Below are 22715 nucleotides of genomic sequence, written 5' to 3' on the forward strand. Positions count from 1 at the left end.
GGATAATGCAAGATCGCATTTTGCAGGTCCTGTACGGGCCTTTCTGGATACAGAAAATGTTCGACTGCTACCCTGGCCAGCTCATTTCCCAGATCTCTCACCGATTGAAAACGTCTGGTCAATGGTGACCGAGCAACTGCCTCGTCACAATACGCCAGTCACTACTCTTGATGAACTGTTGTATTGTGTTGAAGCTGCATGGGCAGCTGTACCTGTACACGCCATCCAAGCTCTGTTTGACTCAATGCCCAGGCGTATCAAGGCCGTTATTACGGCCAGAGGTGGTTGTTCTGGGTACTGATTTCTCAGGATCTGTGCGCCCAAATTGCGTGAAAATGTAATCACATGTCAGTTCTAGTATAATATATATGTCCAATGAATACCCGTTTATAATCTGCATTGGTGTAGCAATTTTAATGGCGAGTACTGTATATTTTTTTCGACATTGTTTCTACTCCAAACTACTGCGACACTGTTTTATGCCTGCAACAACGGCTTACTTTTGCTGACAGATATTAAAAACTTTTCATTATTTTCAGATAATGTATCGCCAGTGATGTTAATGCTAAAATGTGGATTCAAATTTTCGTCATGTAAAAACCTCACAATTTACATTGAAGTTTATGACCAACATCGAATCCAAACAACCTTATCCTAACGTCATACCCAGGCAGTGGTCGAATTATTTAGCAGCGAAGACCAAAAGAATTGTGAGGCTCGTAAAATTAGCGATTTTTGAGTTGGTACTTATATATAGTTAACTGAGAGAACACGCATAGTTGTTTATGTGGTTATGAGGCTTAAACAATTAAGAATGCATGATTACGATTAACGTCGTGCGTAGCATATTCAACATGACTTTCACGTTGGTAAGCAAAGTCGCAGACATCTTTGAAAAAATGTGCTATCTTCGTATGTATGAACTTCAGGAACTTCTGGGGCGTTTTTAAAGGCACACTACCGGTTTAGTAACACCATTCCCACCTTCCACATAATATTTTTATACAATACTCTTAAGCGTTCACATTGCAGTCGGTTGTTTTCACACAATTTTCTGCAACCAGTACAATTTCAAGGAGAAAGTCAGTGACTATACTTTTGTTTAATGAAACTCCTTCTGAATAGATCCCAAATTTCAAATGATTATTAATCACAGTATACACTAAATAATGGCATTGCACAGACAGATCGATACACACAAAAAATATACTCTTCTTTCACTGTTTTCACCCATTTCTTTTGTAAAGATATTATGTCAACTTCATCTTTCAGTTCATGATGGCTGTTATATGATATTCTTTTTAAACAATTATTATCGCAGGCTATACTAATCTTCATGCTTTCTTCCGGTACTGCTACCTCCAAGGAGCTTTTACTTCTGATCCCTCTCTGGATCGTCGTGTATCTGAAGAGAGAAAGACTGGACGGAACAGAAAAATGCCTAGCATGGCATTTGAATGAAACTGTGGTTTCGAAAGTGCAGCATTTAAGGTTTTTCCATATGTGGCAGATGCTTCCCACATAATTCCGTTAGCACTGAAATTCCTGTGACACACCTGAAAATGTGCAGTGAAGTACATTAATCTTAATGTATTCAAGCAAATTTACTCTGCAAATAATAACATACCGTAATCTAAAACATACAGTATTATGTAATAATATACCATAATCTAAAACATACAGTATTATATTACATTCAAAACAAACGTTACTATTGAATAATTAGTATCTGCAAAATCATGCCATTTCTGTGTCATACATCGACTTAAGGAAACTTGAAGACATAAACACTGTTTCCTGTTGTGTAATTTACACTACCTCTTCCTATGTAACACTTAGTAACCGTAATGAGATTTAAACTGCATAAATGTAAGTTATGTTGCGTTAAACTCGCACGAAAACAGTTCAGTAAGAGTCACTATGATTTCTCTATAATGAAATAACGATCTCGTAACGATCACAAAGCAAACGGGTTTTTTTGTACCCAACACTTCGTTGATACAACACATGACAGATCTTGACTTTCGCCACTTCTCGCCATCGTCATAACTTCAAGTTTCCGCAGCTGTTCGGCCTTTTCATCAAGGTAGTGTTGGTATGACGCATTTTCCAGAAGTGTTTAAAAGTCGAAGATGGTATTGCTTATACATATGCATCGAAATATGCTTTTAAAATGCTTCACTGCTTCGCTTTAATAAACTTTTTGAATTAGTAGCTATTCTTGCCGGGTTCTTTTTGACCAGTTAATCAGAGCATACGTCGTGTTTTTAGGTAAACCAATACTCTTAAACTGTGATATGTGGTCAGTAGTAAAGTCAAAACAACCTATCAGTCTCTTTACTGTATAAGTTTTCACGCAATAAAATCATTTTTTAACATAGTGTAACGTACTTTACGTCATTTAACTTCCCCAGTGGACATTCAGTCAAACTAATACAAGAAAATACTTCCATCTCAAGTCATTCACTTTTTTTAACAAGAAAAAAGTTTATCTTACAATAAACCACTACTATACCGATAAAGTAATTACTTTATTAGTATAAACACTCTTCACAGAAGCGTATACAAATTTGAGCTGCAACATGTTATTTCACGGGTAAGCTCAAGTACATCTTGAAAGCAACTAATATATTTCATTTCGATTATTACATTCCTCATTTCCGCTGACGAAGCAGTCGGCCGACGCCCGTCTTCTCGCGATCGCAGACTTGCTCCACGCGGTCGTCTAAAGATGCCATGACACAGAAAACCAAATCCAGCAAATTCGGTTGATAACCGTTTTCAGTTTGAAGTTTGACTTAGTTTTCAACTCTAGTCAACAGTTGAAATCGCGAGTTTGAAAAACTAGATGGGGCAGATTTTGTCTAGAGTGTGTAGCTGACGATCAATGAGCAAAAGCACAGCAGTGTTGGGTGACTGGCGCATGTGCATTGCCATTTTGTCTGCTTTATTTCCTTCCTGTGTTTGTACAACGGCGACTCACGAGTGGTCTACAGAAGTAACTACAGTATTCAGCATTCTGTTTTAAGTTTGCCGCAGTCAGAACAGTTGTAAACTTGCCAGACTTAGAGCAGTTGTGTGTTTTTGTTTGTTGGAGTTGGTTTTCAGTGTGGAAGTACCTTTAGGTCGCGTACTGCGTGAGCGACAAGAGACCAGCAGCCCGCGACAGCTTCGGGCCACGAAACAAAACCGCAGACACAGCTACGGAAGTCTCCTGCGTTAGCGACGTCTGTAGCGCTGCTTGCCGCCCCTACAGCAGTTAGGTCTGAATTCAAAGGTGTTTGAATCTTTTTTGCTGTACTGTACGTGACAGCGAAAGCTATGACGCCTCTCGATGAAGCTCTAGAGGGGACGTACCGGCCGCTATGAAACAGTTATCATCCGGTTTTAAGAAAATTAGCCCGTAAAAAATTTGATTCTTTCCCGTATTATAGATTTACATCTTCGCGCAATAAAGACTGAATTTCTTTTCGTTAATCGTTGCAGTCATAATGGTGCACTAAATTTAAGTAAAACATTGCACGAAATCTTATGATTTTGCAGTGGTGAAAACGCATTGCATAGACTGTGCGTTTGGTTTAATTTATGTTATACGTTGCTGCGTATAAAATGCAACCAACATATCGAAATTATATTTAAAGTTGAAAACCGAATGATATCTCCTTCCATTCTCGAGATATCGATTTGTATGTTTGGTGGACGAATCGCGCGATACACCCAGTTCTGTCTGTGTGCATCGGGACTGTATGGTCGTAACAGTCATAATATTTCACAAACGAACAAGACATCGAAACAATGTTTTTTGCAAATGATATGGAAAGAGACACATTTTGTCATGCGATTAATACTTGAAACTTTTTGCATATTATTTAGGAAGACTGTTTACATTAATTAAAATCTTTTACTTGGCATTAACATCGACTACTGATGAATTATGTTCCTAACAATCAAATATCAGCAAAATTCTTGGTTATTCAATTTGTAGTTCACGAGGAAATTCATGGGTCAGTACCAAACAATGGTTGTCAGTTACTATATTGTTTTATCATCTGGTTGGGTCCATACTCGTCAGTGTACACACTATGGAAATGAGCTGTATAGTGCAGTAACTACGTCTCTCTCCAATGCAGGCGTGGATTGCAGTATTAAAATTCTAAAAGCTCTTTTATGAAAGTGAATCAAATAACCCATCTTTTTATTTTCTTTGTCCTTATTCTTAAGAATTAAATGGGCTAACACGCGTTTCAATGAATAAAATTACGTATGTGTATGCACTAGTCATTAAGGAAATGCAGTGAACTTTATTCTAAATTTTCTGCTTGAATACAGTTGAAATATTTAGAAAAATCAGTTCTAATAGATGTTGCCTCTCGCTGAGAAGAATTTACGTAGTAGTGGAATTGCATAAATAATTTTTTTACGATTTGGTAACTTATCTACTAGCGTAAGTTTTTGTGATGCATCACTCTAATGTTAAGATATGACATAGGTATTAGACATGGCCATTTTAGTGTAATATTTTTTCTGCTTGAGCTTTGTCATGTTTAGATATCAGTTGCTGCTGCTGTTTGCCAGGCATAGTGCTACTGAATTTTAAATTGTGTTACTCTGTTAAGCTAGTTTTACTACTGACTTATAATTATTGTTGCTGCACATTGGCTCATATTAGTTGTAATGTTGCATTGCTTGGTAATTTAGATTTACTGTAGCTTGCTTTGCAATTTTCCATTTTTTTGCATTGCTGTTTGTGTTAATTTGTTATGTGATGCTGCATTGCCTCGTCCCTTAGTTTAGCATCTGAGCTCAGTAGATTTAAGTTAGCTTAAGAGGGGCAGACTATATAAGAAACTAACTATGATGACTTGGAAGAAATGTTTTGAGAAGCTATATGAAAATGGTTTGGGCAAAAAAAAAAAAAAAAAAAAAAAGGATACTGTACAGTGGAGAAAAACTGTTTTTGACAGAGGATGTGAACAGAATACAGAAAGCAGGCTTAGATAGGACTTTTTGGGAATAATGATGAACGAAGGGAGATCTCCATGCAAAACACTGAAAACAAACCCTGTGTATTTGTTTTCTTCCTGTCTCTGTGTAGTTCCATAGAATTTTTTTTTCTTGTAATACTAAGCTACATTCACTATGATGACGAATACTGTTATCCTCGAATATAATTGGCATTAATAATATGTTATTTACCTTGTAAAGATGCTTAGTTATTATTTATTCTGTTTTGTTTTAATGCTAATGTGTAAAGTTGATGTTTCAAAAGTTATTCTGATCTTTTATGTATTTACTTATGTCATAATTCCTGTAACACTGATGTATATGTTTATTTCTATTGTTTTGTAGAGCCTATATTACTACAAATGTTATCTGTATTGTTATGTTTTTAATTATGTATTTTGTACCTTTGTCATTGTATTCTTATGTTATAAAATTGTAATTGACAGCAGTTCATCAAATTAAGTAACTTGTGTTCCATCTCACTGCACACATTTCTGTTGGTCATAGTATATGGACGAGAAGTAGGGACTGATAGTGTTTGCACGTGTGTTAATAATTCAGCAAGGGACTGGATAACAGCATTGCTGGTTCTAAGGACAATTAGAAAAAAAGAAAAACTTTGTGAGTGGACAAGTGGTGGTTTATGGACTTGCTATATTCTCCGCAAGACTCTTCGATGGTGAATGTGCACCTGCACAGTCGCAACAGATGGCTGCTGGCCGTCTCCACAAGGACTGCAGTGGGTCTACACCTATGATGACTCACCAATACCACGATTTCTACAAGGACTACAGTGGGTCTGCACCTCTGGTGGCCCACCAATACCGTAATCTCTACCAGGACTACAGTGGGTCTGCTCTGTGACGACCTACCTAACAATATTCTTCTAAATGTCGACTGACTCTGCTGTGGGTTTGCTCTGTTGTGGCCCATTACCTGTCAGCATTTCAAGAGTCAGCACTGTCTTTCCGTTGGAAGGACAACACTACTTCTTCAAGACTGCATGGAAATCCACTACTTCTGTGTGCAATTTCTTTTACTAATGAGACTTTGTGAAAAACAAAAACTGTAATTACTATTATGATGAACAATCTGGACTGTCTTTATGGACTGTGAGAAAATTTTAGCTTTTGACCAACATTGTATAAATAAGTGTGTGCATTTGATATCTTTGTTATTGTAATTATGAAAAATTTTTTCAAATCTGTATTGGCCAGTGCCCAACACCATTTGTAAAATTTTTTGTGGGGCGCATGGGGGCTATGTAAGTAGGCTGTTTATGTTTTCTTTATGTAAGTTTGCTGTTTATGTTTTCTTATTGGCAACGTTACGTAGCGCTCTGTATGAAAATCACTGGCTGTGCTGTGTGCAGTATGTGGCTAGTTTGCATTGTTGCCTGCCATTGTTGTCATGAACTGCTATAGCTGAATGTGAACAGCGCATAGCGTTGCGCAGTTGGAGGTGAGCCGCCAGCAGTGGTGGATGTGGAGAGAGAGATGGCGGAGTTTTGTAATTTGTCATGAACTGATATATATATTATGACTTTTGATGATATTAAGGTAAATACAGTGTTTGTTCTCTATTAAAATCTTTCATTTGCTAACTATCCCTATCAGTAGTTAGTGCCTTCAGTAGTTTGAATCTTTTATTTAGCTGGCAGTAGTGGCGCTTGCCGTATTGCAGTAGTTCGAGTAACGGAGATTTTTGTGAGGTAAGTGATTTCTGAAAGGTATAGTTTAATGTTACTCAGGGCCATTCCTTTGCAGGGATCTTTGATAGTCAGATTGCGTTGCGCTAAAAACATTGTGTGTCAGGTTAAGCACAGTCTTGTATAAATTATTCTAAGGGGACGTTTCAACTTACTTGTGCAGTGTAGCAATCCATCTGATTTTCGACGAACGCTGATGTAATTCTTTTGGCTGTACAAGCTATGAAACCTGGCTGATGTCATTGTGTCATAGGCAGGCTTTTGCCTGAAATGTTTTCATGAACAGCTCGAGTCCTTTTGCGTTTGATCAAAGTAAATAGTCCCAGCCGTAAACGACAGAAACAGCTCGTGATTATTCCATTGTCTTCGAATTTCACAGAACCCTCAGGCAAGCTCACTCCCAAGTCTTTCGCGAGGACATCAGATGCGCATCAAAGCGCCAATCTTATACCGTGATTCATCACTGTATACACATTTATTCAAGTGCTGCATGTGACAATCACTTTGTTTACGTAACTCCTAGTGACGTCGCACGTTTGTTAGGATCAGTGGTTTTTGGCAGCGTTGTTCCACGGGGGGTTATCACTAATATCAATACTTCAGCTGTGACGAATGTCCCCTGAAACAGTTAATGATTAGTCAAAGCAGTACGCTTTATAGTTCTGCCGTACTCATCAGTTATTTCGTAGGCCTACTAAAGTGACAATTAGGTATGCTTCACCTGTCACATTTCCACTTTTTGGTATCTTAACTAACAGTGGAAGATTAGAAAATTACCTTGTATGCTGCTAGGGTGTATGACAAGGCCATCTTCAATGAACTAGCCAACTCTACAGCGAGTAAATGTGCACTTCGATTGCGACAGAAAAGCTCCAGGGTCATATAGAGGCGAGCGCAACGTGGTGTACTGTCCGGAGCTACTGAACAACACCAGCTGAAGCCCAGTTTGGGATTCTACGTATCCGACTGGCACATACACACCACTTCGCCCCCATTACTTACGTCCACGATGTAGTGTCACTTGACAATCTGGTAACAGCAAGTTGTACACCATGTACAAGGCTCCAAAGTGACCAGTGCGCCCGTGCAATCGGGCAATTAATATTGGGTTCGTGGAGCTTACGTTCCTACGTACGCAACTCAGCGCTCTCAGTGTGCTATCTGCAGATTCGTGACGGCCCAGTCTATTAGATTATTCAATCAGTTCAACATGCCGGTTCAGGCGTTAATCCTGGCGCGTTTCTTCGTTGCAGACAAATCCACCCAGTATGTGAGGAGAAGGCGCAGCTGTTGGCATATGACAACAAGGCGAGCGGCGAGCAGCCGTCGCCGCCGCCGCAGCCCCCGGCGCAGCAGCTGCCGACCCCGCCGCCGCCCACGCACCCGGTCGCCACCTACCCGCCGCCCCCCAACATTATTGTCGAGGCCGGCCGCATAGAGTTCGCCAAGACGCCGCCGGGCGGCGCGCCCGTGTTCCCGGCGACGCCGACGCCGACGCCGGTGTCGCCACCCGTGTCCACGTCGACGCCAGCGCCAGCTACCGTGACGCGCTCGCAACAGACCAGCGAACACGATGAAGAGAAATGCGACGTCGCAAAGGTAGGTGGCAGCACGGTGCTCGTTTCATAGGGGAGCGTGTCTTCTTGCTCACTTATAATCTCTTGTTTGGAAAGGTTTGAAACATTTCTTATGTACAAAGGGTGAACATGAACTCAACCATCATTTTTTGTAGGTTTTTCGCAGTATTATTATGTTCTATTCTGTTTGCTCGCCCGGTTAGCTTTGTTCCTGGCTAAACACGTTCATAGTAGTGAAAAAACCTGTAATATGCAATCACCAAATCATGCAACCCAGAACACAGAGTAGTGTAACATTTCTCTATAGATGCAATGTGGTTGGCGCCGATGTATATTCGCCGGCTTTCCATCAGTGTAGCTATTCAAACCGCTGTGTATCACTGCTAATGTACGCCGATAAAACAAACCAAAATCAGAACAAGTAAACACTGAACGTAAGTTTCAGAACAAAGAATACAATGGGCATTTTTATCGCCAGCAGTAAGCACCGTGAATGAATGAAACAAGTTGATTTCCAGACAATACCCACAACGCATACAGTTGACATTTGCGATGTTGTACCAATATTTTCAGCGCAGTTAAGTGAATGTAAGATATAAAACAAAATGTAATTACTCTGTTACAAGCCAGCAAACACATACGCAAAAATATCCCTCGCAGCAGTCGAAGTTTCGCAATCATCCTGTGTAAGTCCAATGATAGATCAGTCGAAGATTTTCTGATAGAGATCCCATTCTCCCTGTGTATTTTGCGCCGTGTGAGTCGCAGTGATAGGTCAGATGTCGTGCCCTTGCTGCGACTCCTTCAGCCCTAGTTGCTTTACATACAAACACTGTTATTGGGAAACGAAAATTCGACGTACCAGAAAACAGAACGTTGTTGAAAAGTATACCACATTAACAGCGTGTCGAGAATGACTTGCTGCCACAGTTGTAGCTTTTTAGAAGTGATTCTTCGTGGACCAAGACAGAGCATCCACTTACGAACCAGCGATTCATTCTCAGGCCTGTCTTCATAACGGGACGGTTAATGCCACCTGCAGCCATGTTCCACGTTATCAATGCATCACTGCCTGAAAATATTTGCTGCGGCCGTTTGTACACCGTCCATTTTGTAACCCCTGTGCCCACAGCCTACAACTAAATGCAAGTGGCACATTTTTCACAATAACTTTTTATAGCAGTCCGTGGCTCATCAAAAGAAACTAGATTCTGTTTCATTTATCTCGCGATGACAACGCTGAAAGTTAATGACATTAGTACCGAAGTCAGGGTACTTGTCACATATCTTTTCTGCAGAAAAATGTTGGAAAAGCTCAAAGAAAAACCGGCAGTCAGATATCGATGTGTTATGCGCACACTGTTCGGTGGTGTATTGCGTCGTTTGAAGCTGATCAGATTTTGCCAGATAATTGCGACAGAACGCTCTGTATACCAAACGATACATTTTGGTTTACTGTTATTTATTAAACATACACTGCAATTCAGATCGGTGCGCGACATAATCGCAGGTAAATAAAGGCGATTGTGGGGACCACAATTGATGCTTAATTACGTTTCGATAACCTGTTACTGCTGCGGACAATGAAGCGTTCTGTTTTTTTAATAAAGTATAAACTGTTTTAAACACAATAAAGCAGTGAGCCTCAGTAGAATTTCAGGCTTTTACAGAATGATTTATTCTATAAAACTAAACTCAAGCCCTTCTCTAAACTGTAAATTTCGTTTTTTTCAACAGTGACGCATGCATGTGGTGTACGGAACTCTTGAGACAGAAATATATGGCTCAAACGAGCTACAGCGTAGTACACTAAACTAAACCGAGCTATAGATCTCTAATTACAGCCATTTGTATGATTCTCTTATAATTATACAATTATTAATATTTATAAACTTCTAAAGAACAATTATGCTCGAATGTATCGCCATCGTCCTGAACACTCCTTATTCTGTTTCGTTTACCAATATTAATGTTGGGGAAAGAATCTCTCAGTAACAGCAACAACGTCGGACAGACCCCTTGGTGTGTGTGTGTGTGTTGTCTTTTTTCTGAGCGCTAGACTTTGAAGCTGACAGAGCGCAAGCGTTTACTTCTCATACTTCTTGCTCGTTGCTAAGGGAATACGTGTTAAGGGATTCGTATTTGTTACCTAATTTGCTGTTCATGTCGTGAGTTTGTTAACCCACAAATTGAGAGAAAAGTAAGTGAAACACGAAGAGATAATACTTGATAATCACAATAGACTTTCTGGTAAGTTATAAGATGTTCCAAGTCATGAAATTTGTTTTAATTAAAAGCTGCACTCATTTACTTAGGTACTGGAGATGAAAAATTAACTACTTTCTGCAATGTATATCAAAAGCACAACCACCGAAAACTGCTGTAGTCAGAATTACAAAAACATACTTCAGAATGGGGAGCAGTCCATTCCAGTACCCACAAAGTCAAAAAGTCTGTGGTACATTGCGTCACTTGGGTGCTGTACGCCATCCTGACGCATAACGTCTGCTTCCACTGCATCGTGGAGAAGTGTCAGAAAAGCTGTCAGCAGTACATCGTTGCATAGAATACGAAGTTGCAGTTCGCTGTAGAAATTGGTCGTTGTAAGGGACGATGGCATTTAAGACGATATAATGTAGTGGTAACTAGAGCTATGGTCTCCGGGTGCAAACATGTGACGAAAAATGTGCAATGTGGTGGAATGTGTAGGTGATAAACGTGCTAAAAGGGTGCCAATTTCAGTTGCGAAAAGTTATCATGGAATCTATATCCGTCATTTACTCACAAACCTTCCAAAGTAATTCAGTCGAGCATTGAAAAATCTAATGGAACATGTTGTCAACATATCTTTTTCCGTCAGCCTATGAGAAAACTGTTGATAAAAGTATCATTCAATGCTTTTCTCTGTATTGACACTAGGTCTGCGATCATTAGCAAATATTCGTAAACAAAAAAAGGAACCCCTACATCAGCAGCAACAGGAGGTGTGTAATTTATTTTCAAAAGGTAATCCTGTTCATTGCCACGTCTTCCACATTAGGGTTTGCTGGGTACGCGTTGCTCTAGATTTTGTTTCTCAATACCTTCAGGCACCTGTTAGAATGGACCATTGTACTTCTTTCTTAATACATTCCGTTAGTTTTCTCATGGCTGTTGTGAGGAAGGAGTGCTCTTCTCCGACATGTTTTTCTGTATTCGTTTGTTCTTTAGTGTTCCTTGCAGCGAAAGAATCGCCAGACAAAGCATCTAAAAATCTGCATAGAAGCCCTGAAAATTATTAACGAGACCATTGGAACATTCACCAGGTATCCCACTGAGTGATGACGGGTAAAGGTCGTAACGGAAGTTCCGTAATATCTATGTACTTCTGTATTCTGGATGAAACTACTTCCAAGATTCCTTCAATACAAGGTACAAATTCGTTCATGTATATATATTCCTCCTTTAATTCATCACAGACTTGATGAGTAGCCTGAGCGATGCTGTTCATGCGTTTTAATTTACGTAACATGACTTGAGATTCTAAACTGCAAGAAACATGGAGGAAGGTCCACATGTAAACACTAGGCGCACTAAGTCAGATTTTATTCCATCAGGCCATAACACAATGCACTGGTGAATCTTTGTATTACGGCGGCGTTACCTGTTTTCTCCAGAGAGAAAGTTAACAACAGCATAGGTTTCACATGTTCTCCATTCATGGACTCATTACAATATTCAATACTCATCAGTCAGTGGTTTCATCTAGAATAAAATACGCTGGATCATCAGCGATTTATGACACATTTTGTTCATACAGACGCTTAAGTACTTTCTGAATGTACTCTCACTGGAAGCAGACTTATCTGTATACTTCTTGCCGGGCGGAGTGGCCGTGCGGTTCTAGGTGCTACATTCTGGAACCGAGCGACCGATACGGTCGCAGGTTCGAATCCTGCCTCGGGCATGGATGTGTGTGATGTCCTTAGGTTAGTTAGGTTTAATTAGTTCTAAGTTCTAGGCGACTGATGACCTCAGAAGTTAAGTTACATAGTGCTCAGAGCCATTTGAACCATTTTTACACTTCTTCAGATCGGATTTCTTAATGGGAGTTTAGAACTTGGTAAGGGGAATACCACATGCAATAAATCCGGTAGTTGTGTGATAAAAAATTAATTTAGCCATTTAGAACTTGAGATTCCAGTACCACAACTGTTGGTGCAGCGTACCATCGCCACGCTGTAATTCATTATTGTTAATGTGCTTTGCGCTTTCCACATGCTGCTCAATACGATTTTGTTAGTGCTTTTCATGAATTGCGACGGAGACGTTAGAAATTCTGCGCCTCGATACACACCCCTCACCTTAATTACCGTCATTGTAAACAGTTTAAGAATGTCGTACACACCCTCAAAGCGTATTTGGGAATTTAGAATCTTGGAAACAGAAAGAAAAGAAAAGTCAAACAAACATAAGAGCAGAAAAAGTCATGCCAACTGCATTCGCCACTCTGTCTGACATACTGAACCTCAGAATACTTATGCTCTCGGAAAGGTCACGAGACAAGCTCCCTGCAGGTAATCACTGGTGTTCCAACTGATGTAGTTAGGTAGTCTGTCTGTAGATCGCTTATAGCAAATTACTCAGGAAACACCTGTAAATAATCTCCGGAATTTTGTCGTGGAAGGCCGAGTTCACGTTGTACGATGGAATACCTGTATTTCCTCCTGGTATAGTCTTGTACTTCGTGTAAGTGATAACAGCGTGAATTTAATCTGTGCTGTCTCCATACCTTCTTTTTAACTTAATCGGTTCTATGTCCACACCTTTTCTTCTAGTGACTTAACTGCTGTATCATTAAGAACATTCACGCACTTCGTTTCACGTTACGACTTTACATACTAAACTGTTTAGTGGATGCTTCACTGTTTGTCCAATAGTATACGTTATATTATTGCTTACGTAACAGCTTTAAGTAGTATGAAATTTTAAAATTTAAACTGTCACGTAGATTTTTTGGGATTCCATAAGTGTGTTTAATTTGTTTTCAGTTGTTGCGATATTAGAAACTGTAACGGAGCGTAGACAGGAGAGAGTTCTGGATCAGGCGTCCACGTATTAGCAACGCGCATTCCGGATAACGCGTGCGTTCCGCGTTCGCGGTAACTTCCGCGACTCCCCTCCTGTCGCTGATAAACACACTTATTCCACGCCATTTGCGAATGAATTAAAATCTCGGCTTTTCCCAGTCACGTTCCGAACCCCCGCGGCTGCTTAGCATGCTCGTCACGTCCGCGGTATTTTGTCATGAAAATGTGTCCACGAGGTCTGCGCCAGTAACTCGGGGTAAAGCCGCAATGGCGCCGGCGGGGGAGGGGGAGGAATGGTTTTGAGGAAAGCGGGGAGAGTGGGATTGGCTACGCCGGCGTATACTGCTGTGCTGACGCCAGTCTGCAGCCAGCTAATAAACACTCACCATTAATTACGGCCTTATAGGCACAAATAAGCCACACTTTCTTTAATTAATTACCATCGTTGCATTTATAGGTGTTACAACACCTCCCACCTTATTAAATTGTCTGAGTTTTAAAGTTATAAAAGAATTTGCTAAAAATTATCAACTTCACCTAGAACCACTTGCACACCACGTTACGCTTCCGTTATATTGTCCCCAGTTTTGATGAGTAAGGTGGGGATGGTAGTATTCGTGCATTAATAACATGAAAAATTCAGAAACTTCTTTCTGCTTAACTTTTGACGACGTATTTCTTTGTAGATATATTCTTCCTTGCTCTGATGTCTAGGGAAGATCCAAATTACGATCGGTTGCTGAAAAGACCGATTCAGACTGTCTTATTTCTGCTACTGGAATTTTAACACACATGTAAAACGTGCAGAACTTCGTAAATTTATTATCTTAAGCTTCACATTGCTAGCAAAAATCTTTCTGCATCGTCATTAAGCAACTCCACAAGCCAACAGCTCACAACAGACTCTCTCCAACTACTAGATACTCAGATCAACAAGAATACAGATATGGTACTTTTAGTACAAAAATGTTCATACGTTCGATGTAGTCGATACTTGTTAACTAAGACTACTAAATTTCATTACTATTTCACAGAGGAAAACGAATGTCTGTTAATTTATCCTTCAGGATAATTATAGAAACAATAAATGTGATCATAATTATAATTTTAAATATTCATGACTTCAAATATAAATACGACTGTTAAATACATCGGAAGTACAAAAATAATTATGTTCGTCATAAAATAATTAATTTTATGTTAGCTTCATCATTATTTCTGTTTATAAAATGTAAAACCATTTCGGTTATTACATCAAAGTTAGAGTAAATGCAGGATAAAAATCCGATGTCATTGGATCGTGTTGTGAATTATATGTATCGTGATGAAAAGAAAGAGTGCAGTGGTCAGTTCCATTACAGTGACTAACCTCACCACCGAACTCGTCTGTACGTATCTGAAATGTTCCCTTGGTGGGTTTTGTTGCATTGGCGGTCTATTGGTGGTCTAAGGTATATTTCTACGCCAAATATTCCGTGTGCTTAATGCTCAAAAATGGCTCTGAGCACTATGTGACTAAATATCTGAGTTCATCAGTCCCCTAGAACTTAGAATTACTTAAACCTAACTAACCTAAGGACATCACACACATCCATGCCGGAGGCAGGATTCGAACCTGCGACCGTAGCGGTCGTGCGGTTCCAGACTGTAGCGCCTAGAACCGCTCGGCCACTCCGGCCGGCTGCTTAATGTTGTAACGATGCAGTTAGTACTTTTAAAATCAAAGAATCTCAGCCTATATAACAAAAATCACCATGGATCCAAATACCGACCGAGAAAGCCAACATTTCATAATGTAATGATTGTATAATTCATCAGCGAGTGGAAAAATAACAAAAATACGACAGTAAAAATTTATATGGTTCACCAAAATTTAGCGAATGGAGCTTTAGCACTCAAATTTGATTATTGTCCCAGGAATGTTTTCCAGTTTTGCTCTTACGAATTATAAACAGACAGCTGAAATACGTACATGTATTTAAGTACATAGCAATAGAATCTTATATTATTACATGTAAAATAAGTCACAACTTCATACAGTTTGGCTATTTTACTGACTAAATTTCAAAAACAGTTCCCTTTTTCTGCGAAAGGGGTACCTATTTTCATTTAGAATACACAAATGTGAAGATATTACGTACAGGCACCAACATCTGGAACGACTTGTCTGGAATGTATTTATGATTTCAGATAGCTGCATAGCGTGGATCCTCTTTGGTGTAAGTGATGGGAAGGGATTTGGTGTCCCCGGGCGCTTCCTCTTTGGAATTGCCACATCTTTGTTATCATATTCCTCAACCGCACATTCATCTTCTACTCCTTCACCCCCTCCCTCCCTCTCTCTCTCTCTCTCTCTCTCTCTCTCTCTCTCCTGTCCCATTTCTTCCTCGAAATGTACTCTCAGCACAAAATATCGATGATAGATTACAAACACCAGCCTTAATACGTCATAAATGTAAGCTTTCTGTCAAAGTTAGAAGCTATGCAAACCTAGGGTGACGGTGTCGTGTATCCATTGGAATGCCATATCATCAGGATAGGTGCTGATCATGTGCGAAGACGACGAATTCAAATTTGGTTCTCCCCTGTACCACTACATACGGATACGTTCACCGTGGTGCTGTACGTAGGACCGGGACTCATATGAAAAGACGTTGTGGTGCTACTCCTTCCTGTAAGCAGAGTTGTCGCTGAACCCACCACTGTCGGAGCACGACAGTGCTGCTCCAGTCGTCGCCTCACTGTCCGTGGGTCCACTTATCTTGCTGCAAACATGCCCATGAACAATGTCTTTCCTCTCGGCTGCTGGTCGTACGGGGCCGTTAATATCTCGCATCGCGTTAAGCATGGTCCTCTTGAAATCTTCGATCACATACTCGCATTACAAACGTGCAGTTTCGATCAGTGCGAGTGCGCAGAACGGTGAACCGCAGACTCGGTATGCCACTATCCTGCTGCTGTCGAACTCCGGCACGTCAAGGCACATTTTTTTTTCGTTTTACACCACCGTTAATTTGGCCTTCTGACTAACAGCCAACATCCAAATGCAATTTTTGAACGAGAGAGTCGCTGGGTTATCTTATCTCATATACGGAATGTCCGCCCCGATAGCTGAGTGGTCAGCGCGGCGGTCTGTCACGCCAAAGGGCCCGGGTTCGATTCCCGGCTGCGTCGGAGATTTTTCTCCGCTCAGGGAGTGGGTGTTGTGTTGTCCTCATTATCATTTCATCATCAGTGGAAGGCAACGGGAAACCACTACTGGAATCACTTCCCGCGACGCTCATGCCGTGGACCTCTCTGACGAGGCTTCCCCCATGACAAGACCTGCCGTAAGGCAGGATGCGAAGTCCTACAACCGAAGGTTACGCCTGTTTGTAGGAACAGAGTGGAGCACAAAGACTAAGGTTCACGGCTATCAGGCTTGCGGCAGAGGTCTGACACACTCCTTACACCATTTAGGAGACAATTACGGGTTTTCTATAAAGTTATGTTTTAATTCAGTTGCGCAGTGTATGTCACTAAGTGAGAAACAGCGTGCTGGGATAGAGTTTGGGATTCGAACAGTTCATCCACACATGGAGCAACCTCTTTTTCAGCACGAAAGTGTCAGACCATACACGAGCTCTGCGACGTCTGCATCAATCCGGGGCATTCGGTTCACTGTCATCAATCTTCCTCTACACAGTCCCGACTTGGCCCCATACGATTCTCATCTATTTGCAAACCTTAAAGAACACATTCGACGATTTCACTTTGACAGTGATGAAGCGGCGCAAGCAGAAGTGAAGTCAACCAAATCAAACATTGTCATTCTACAGTGACGGTATCTCTGGTTGGGAGAAACGTGTTCGCCGTCACAGTGAATATGTTGTCAAATAAATATGTGAACTTGAATAACGAAGCGTAGAACCATGACACCCGTTTTATTTTAAAAAAAACTGTAAGAGTTTTCACACCAAAAAAATCTGAGGCATTGCTTTTCAGCACGCTCTCGTAAATTTCAGCGAATGAAGCTAATGATCATTCTTTATTGAATTTTCCGCATCTGCAGCACTCGATCCCTCGCTTAATAAGAATCCGCTCCAGGCAGCCTCGAGCCATTTATAAAACTGTAGGAAGGGAGGCGGCGGCAGTACAGTGGCGCTCGGTCGTGATGGCCCCCGGCTCTGCGCGGCGCGCGGAAAGTGCCACTGTAAATTGGAAACGTCTGCTGGCTGCCACCGCCGGCTCGGCTACTTGTTAGCAGCGGCTGATCCTTATTTATGGAGTGCCTCCCACTTCGCAGTTGCCGATACACTCCGCTGAGTCCGCCGCGGCTGCAGACAAGCCATTACAAGCACGTCGCCACCGCCGCCAACTCACCGTTCTGTTCCCAGCTCTGCACAAACGCTGTCGGGCTGTTGCGATACCATCAGAGCATACTATTCTTTTATATCTGCCGTGCGGGCAACATGACGGAATGACCCAAGACAACCACACACTCGTAAGTCTATTCGAATACGTCTGAGGTTTCCTACAATTGGAACCAACTTTCGCAGGCAGGTGCAGTGTAACTTACAGTTACGGAAGGAACATATAATTTTTAATTCGTTGTCTGAAGCATTGTGCAATTCACTATTTTTCAAAACGGTAAAAGCCGGCCGCTGTGGCCGAGCGGTTCTAGGTGCTTTAGTCCGGAACCGTGCTGCTGCTACTGTTGCAGGTTCGAATCCTGCCTCGGTCATGGATGTGAGTGATGTCCTTGGATTAGCTAGGTTTAAGTAGTTGTAAGTCTAAGGGACTGATGACCTCAGATGTTAAGTCCCATAGTGCTCAGAGCCACATGAATCAAAACTGTAAAAGCTTGACAGGTAAGTATGGGAAAAAACTTCTAACTTCTTTGTAGCTCTTTTCATTGGCTTGTTATTCTCTCCTATATCCAGTTGAGTTGAAAACCACAATGGTACAGATTCTAACAGTGACTATGATGATGGAATATCCGTGGTAGTTATAGATAAATTTTCTTTACTTCGACCAGTATGGACGGGAAACTAATTACCGCATGGCTAAACAACTTTATAGGAATTATGTTCACACTATTTGCTACAGGTTTTGCATTGTTGCAAGTATTGCCATGACTTGCCGTTAGGCGCCGGTACTGCTATGGCGGCGTTGAAACACAAGCATCATTGTGAATTACAGTTGCACACAGTCAGCATGGGTCTGGACAAAGTGAGCAGGCTTATACTCATAAAGCTGTTTTATCAAAACAACAGCAGTAGTGCTGCTGCTCTCTGATAGTATTCTCTTTCGCACCGAGATCGAAGAACATGATTTGGAATTTAGAATTGACTGGCAATTTGGGAATTTCCCCTCGGAGATGTCGACGGCCAATTGCGCCACAAATTATTGAGGAAGTGAATGTTGCCATGGCTGAAAATGCTGGACGCAAAGTATAATCTGTTAGCAGTGCACGGCAGCTGAACATTCCATGGTGCATCTCGAAAAGGGCTGCGTACAATATTGTGAAATGGTATCAGAGCTGTCGTGGATGCACGTGGTCGTCACATTGTGCGACGTTTGTAACGTGGAACGTAACGTGGTATGCAGTTAACAATTAGTACCCCCTCAGTGGAAATTAAAATGTGTTTCTTTCAATATTTTATTCATTATTCCTCTTCCGCATGTCCTTACAAATGTTTCGACAAAGTTTCATTGCTCTACGATCTCTTATTTTCCATGGGAGCCCTCATGGTAATTAGCACACGAGCTTTGTTACTGTTAAATCAGTGTTACTTAATATGCTACAGCTCGTTACAAATTAAAATACACTCCTGGAAATTGAAATAAGAACACCGTGAATTCATTGTCCCAGGAAGGGGAAACTTTATTGACACATTCCTGGGGTCAGATACATCACATGATCACACTGACAGAACCACAGGCACATAGACACAGGCAACAGAGCATGCACAATGTCGGCACTAGTACGGTGTATATCCACCTTTCGCAGCAATGCAGGCTGCTATTCTCCCATGGAGACGATCGTAGAGATGCTGGATATAGTCCTGTGGAACGGCTTGCCATGCCATTTCCACCTGGCGCCTCAGTTGGACCAGCGTTCGTGCTGGACGTGCAGACCGCGTGAGACGACGCTTCATCCAGTCCCAAACATGCTCAATGGGGGACAGATCCGGAGATCTTGCTGGCCAGGGTAGTTGACTTACACCTTCTAGAGCACGTTGGGTGGCACGGGATACATGCGGACGTGCATTGTCCTGTTGGAACAGCAAGTTCCCTTGCCGGTCTAGGAATGGTAGAACGATGGGTTCGATGACGGTTTGGATGTACCGTGCACTATTCAGTGTCCCCTCGACGATCACCAGTGGTGTACGGCCAGTGTAGGAGATCGCTCCCCACACCATGATGCTGGGTGTTGGCCCTGTGTGCCTCGGTCGTGTGCAGTCCTGATTGTGGCGCTCACCTGCACGGCGCCAAAGACGCATACGACCATCATTGGCACCAAGGCAGAAGCGACTCTCATCGCTGAAGACGACACGTCTCCATTCGTCCCTCCATTCACGCCTGTCGCGACACCACTGGAGGCGGGCTGCACGATGTTGGGGCGTGAGCGGAAGACGGCCTAACGGTGTGCGGGACCGTAGCCCAGCTTCATGGAGACGGTTGCGAATGGTCCTCGCCGATACCCCAGGAGCAACAGTGTCCCTAATTTGCTGGGAAGTGGCGGTGCGGTCCCCTACGGCACTGCGTAGGATCCTACGGTCTTGGCGTGCATCCGTGCGTCGCTGCGGTCCGGTCCCAGGTCGACGGGCACGTGCACCTTCCGCCGACCACTGGCGACAACATCGATGTACTGTGGAGACCTCACGCCCCACGTGTTGAGCAATTCGGCGGTACGTCCACCCGGCCTCCCGTATGCCCACTATACGCCCTCGCTCAAAGTCCGTCAACTGCACATACGGTTCACGTCCACGCTGTCGCGGCATGCTACCAGTGTTAAAGACTGCGATGGAGCTCCGTATGCCACGGCAAACTGGCTGACACTGACGGTGCACAAATGCTGCGCAGCTAGCGCCATTCGACGGCCAACACCGTGTTTCCTGGTGTGTCCGCTGTGCCGTGCGTGTGATCATTGCTTGTACAGCCCTCTCGCAGTGTACGGAGCAAGTATGGTGGGTCTGACACACCGGTGTCAATGTGTTCTTTTTTCCATTTCCAGGAGTGTAGTTAGTGAAACCACAAATGATTGAATGTAGCTAGTATCGTGTTAGTCGGAGAAACTTACCTACTAATTAATCGCTTAAGAGGTATGAAGCTTAGATGTACTCTTTAAAATATGCATGAATATTTAAGTTGCTGGTTGACTGCTTGCAAAGAAAACTGATAATCCTCTGTGACGATTTCAATTCTCACTCACGCCGTCAAGCCGTGCAATATTTTGCAGAGAAGTCTAATACAGACCTTAAAGTGTTGACCAGAGATTGCAGACGTAGGCAACAGCGTCCTACCAACAACGAAATTTACTTGCATGTTTCGGTAGTGGTGGAAGAGTCAAGTGAGAAAATTTAAACACTTCCGGCTACATGAAAAACTGCATGATCTGCAGCTCTTACGATCGCGCTGCACAGTATCTCGTTAGCCAACTACACGGCACGCCATAAAATTCGCCGAAGTGCCTATAACTCTTTCTTGAATGCGAGAGCCTTTTTGTAGTTAATGCTCAAAACCGAGTGAGCATGGTCACTACATGTAGGCACTACTGTGACAGTCTTTCTTCCACTTCCATCGCAGATTAATAGTTGAAGTTTACTCAAGCCGCGTTGTTAGTAACTTCGGCGATCTCATCACGTCGCAGACATAAACTGTTCTTTGACAGAAACTTGAAAACAATAAGACCAGTGTTTATTCCATCATTCGATATTATTTGCTGAGAGCAACGGTTTTAACAGCTGCCAAGATACATTCAGCAATATGGGTGAACTCTAGCAAATTAGTCGATTCAAATACACTAAATTTACTTAGAATGAAACTAAAGCCTATGCGTTTCCAAAATTATTAAATGAGCACCAAATGAATGCACTCTGAGACTTTCATGACGCGTTAACACGGTGTTGTTGTTGTTGTTGTTGTTGTATATGCAACGACGTCCCATCAATTACGAGATTTTTTCATACTGTGCCACATGATTATTAGGCATATATGTAGATTTCGCAGCAACGCAGTACAGTGCACTAAAATTTGCATATATCAATACTGACAATGAAACGACTTAAATTGAATGGTAAGACATCGGAAACCGCTTTCCATCCCTCACAAAGTAATCATATATATGCTATTTCCAAAATTTGTTTTGAAGTCGAACTTAAATGAAATTTTAGATCACCGATTGGTCAATATCAGCATATTACCAGTTCTAGATACTGCCAGCTTGTCTGTAAAACTGGACGGCGAGGTATCGCTACCACTTAAAAGACGGATGTCGGCCGATCCGCTGCACATGGTACTACGAAGGTCATAGGTCTGTTGATAAAGTATCGATATATCGACGTCGTTGACAAAAGATATCGACAAATATCGGTTGTAACATTCTAACCGCTATATCGATACCGAAATGGCAATATCGAGTGCAGATATTTTTATCTTATATTGAATTTTTTCGCAATTTTCGATAAATATTTTTAGCAGTTCATTTGAAGTTCTAGTAGAACATAATTTTCCTTTCGCTGTGAGACTCTTACTACTTCTAGAGCGTACATCACGTCCAGTCTTTGATTGTGTGATGCAAGTATAGATGGCGCAGAGAAGCAGTCCGATTTCACTGGCGAGGGGGGAGGGGAGGTGCTGGTGTGGGAGCTGCTGGTGTGAATGGAATAACGAGACATCGAATGTGAAGAAATAGCAAACCAGTTGCGTTAGAAAGCATTTTTAACGCATCTAGCGTAATATTTCTTCACATCGGCGTTCTTCAGAAACAGTTGCAGAAACTAACGACCAAAAATGTAAATGACAAGGTCGGTCTTTGCGGTGGACGGAGATGTGTGAGGGGCAAATTCTGACGTAATCGACACTCAGTGCTACCAACAGAAACTGAAACGTTTAACTTCGCCACGCAATTTTGACACTAAAACTACAAGGTCACTGGCGTTTGCGAAAAAAAAAGAAAAATCAGGGAAGTCGACGTGCAGTGCTTCAGACAAATCCGATATGTGACGAATCGAACGACGGACCTATCGGACTCGTTTTACTGTGCCACATACCTGCAGTTATCATTGTTAGCAAAGTGGTTATTGTCTAGGATGAACTTCCATCGTTTTCCTTTCAATTCTTGTTCTAAGGGGATAAGCAGGCTGCTAGCTC

The sequence above is a fragment of the Schistocerca cancellata genome, chromosome 1 (genome assembly GCF_023864275.1).
Source record: "Schistocerca cancellata isolate TAMUIC-IGC-003103 chromosome 1, iqSchCanc2.1, whole genome shotgun sequence".
NCBI lineage: Eukaryota > Metazoa > Arthropoda > Insecta > Orthoptera > Acrididae > Schistocerca > Schistocerca cancellata.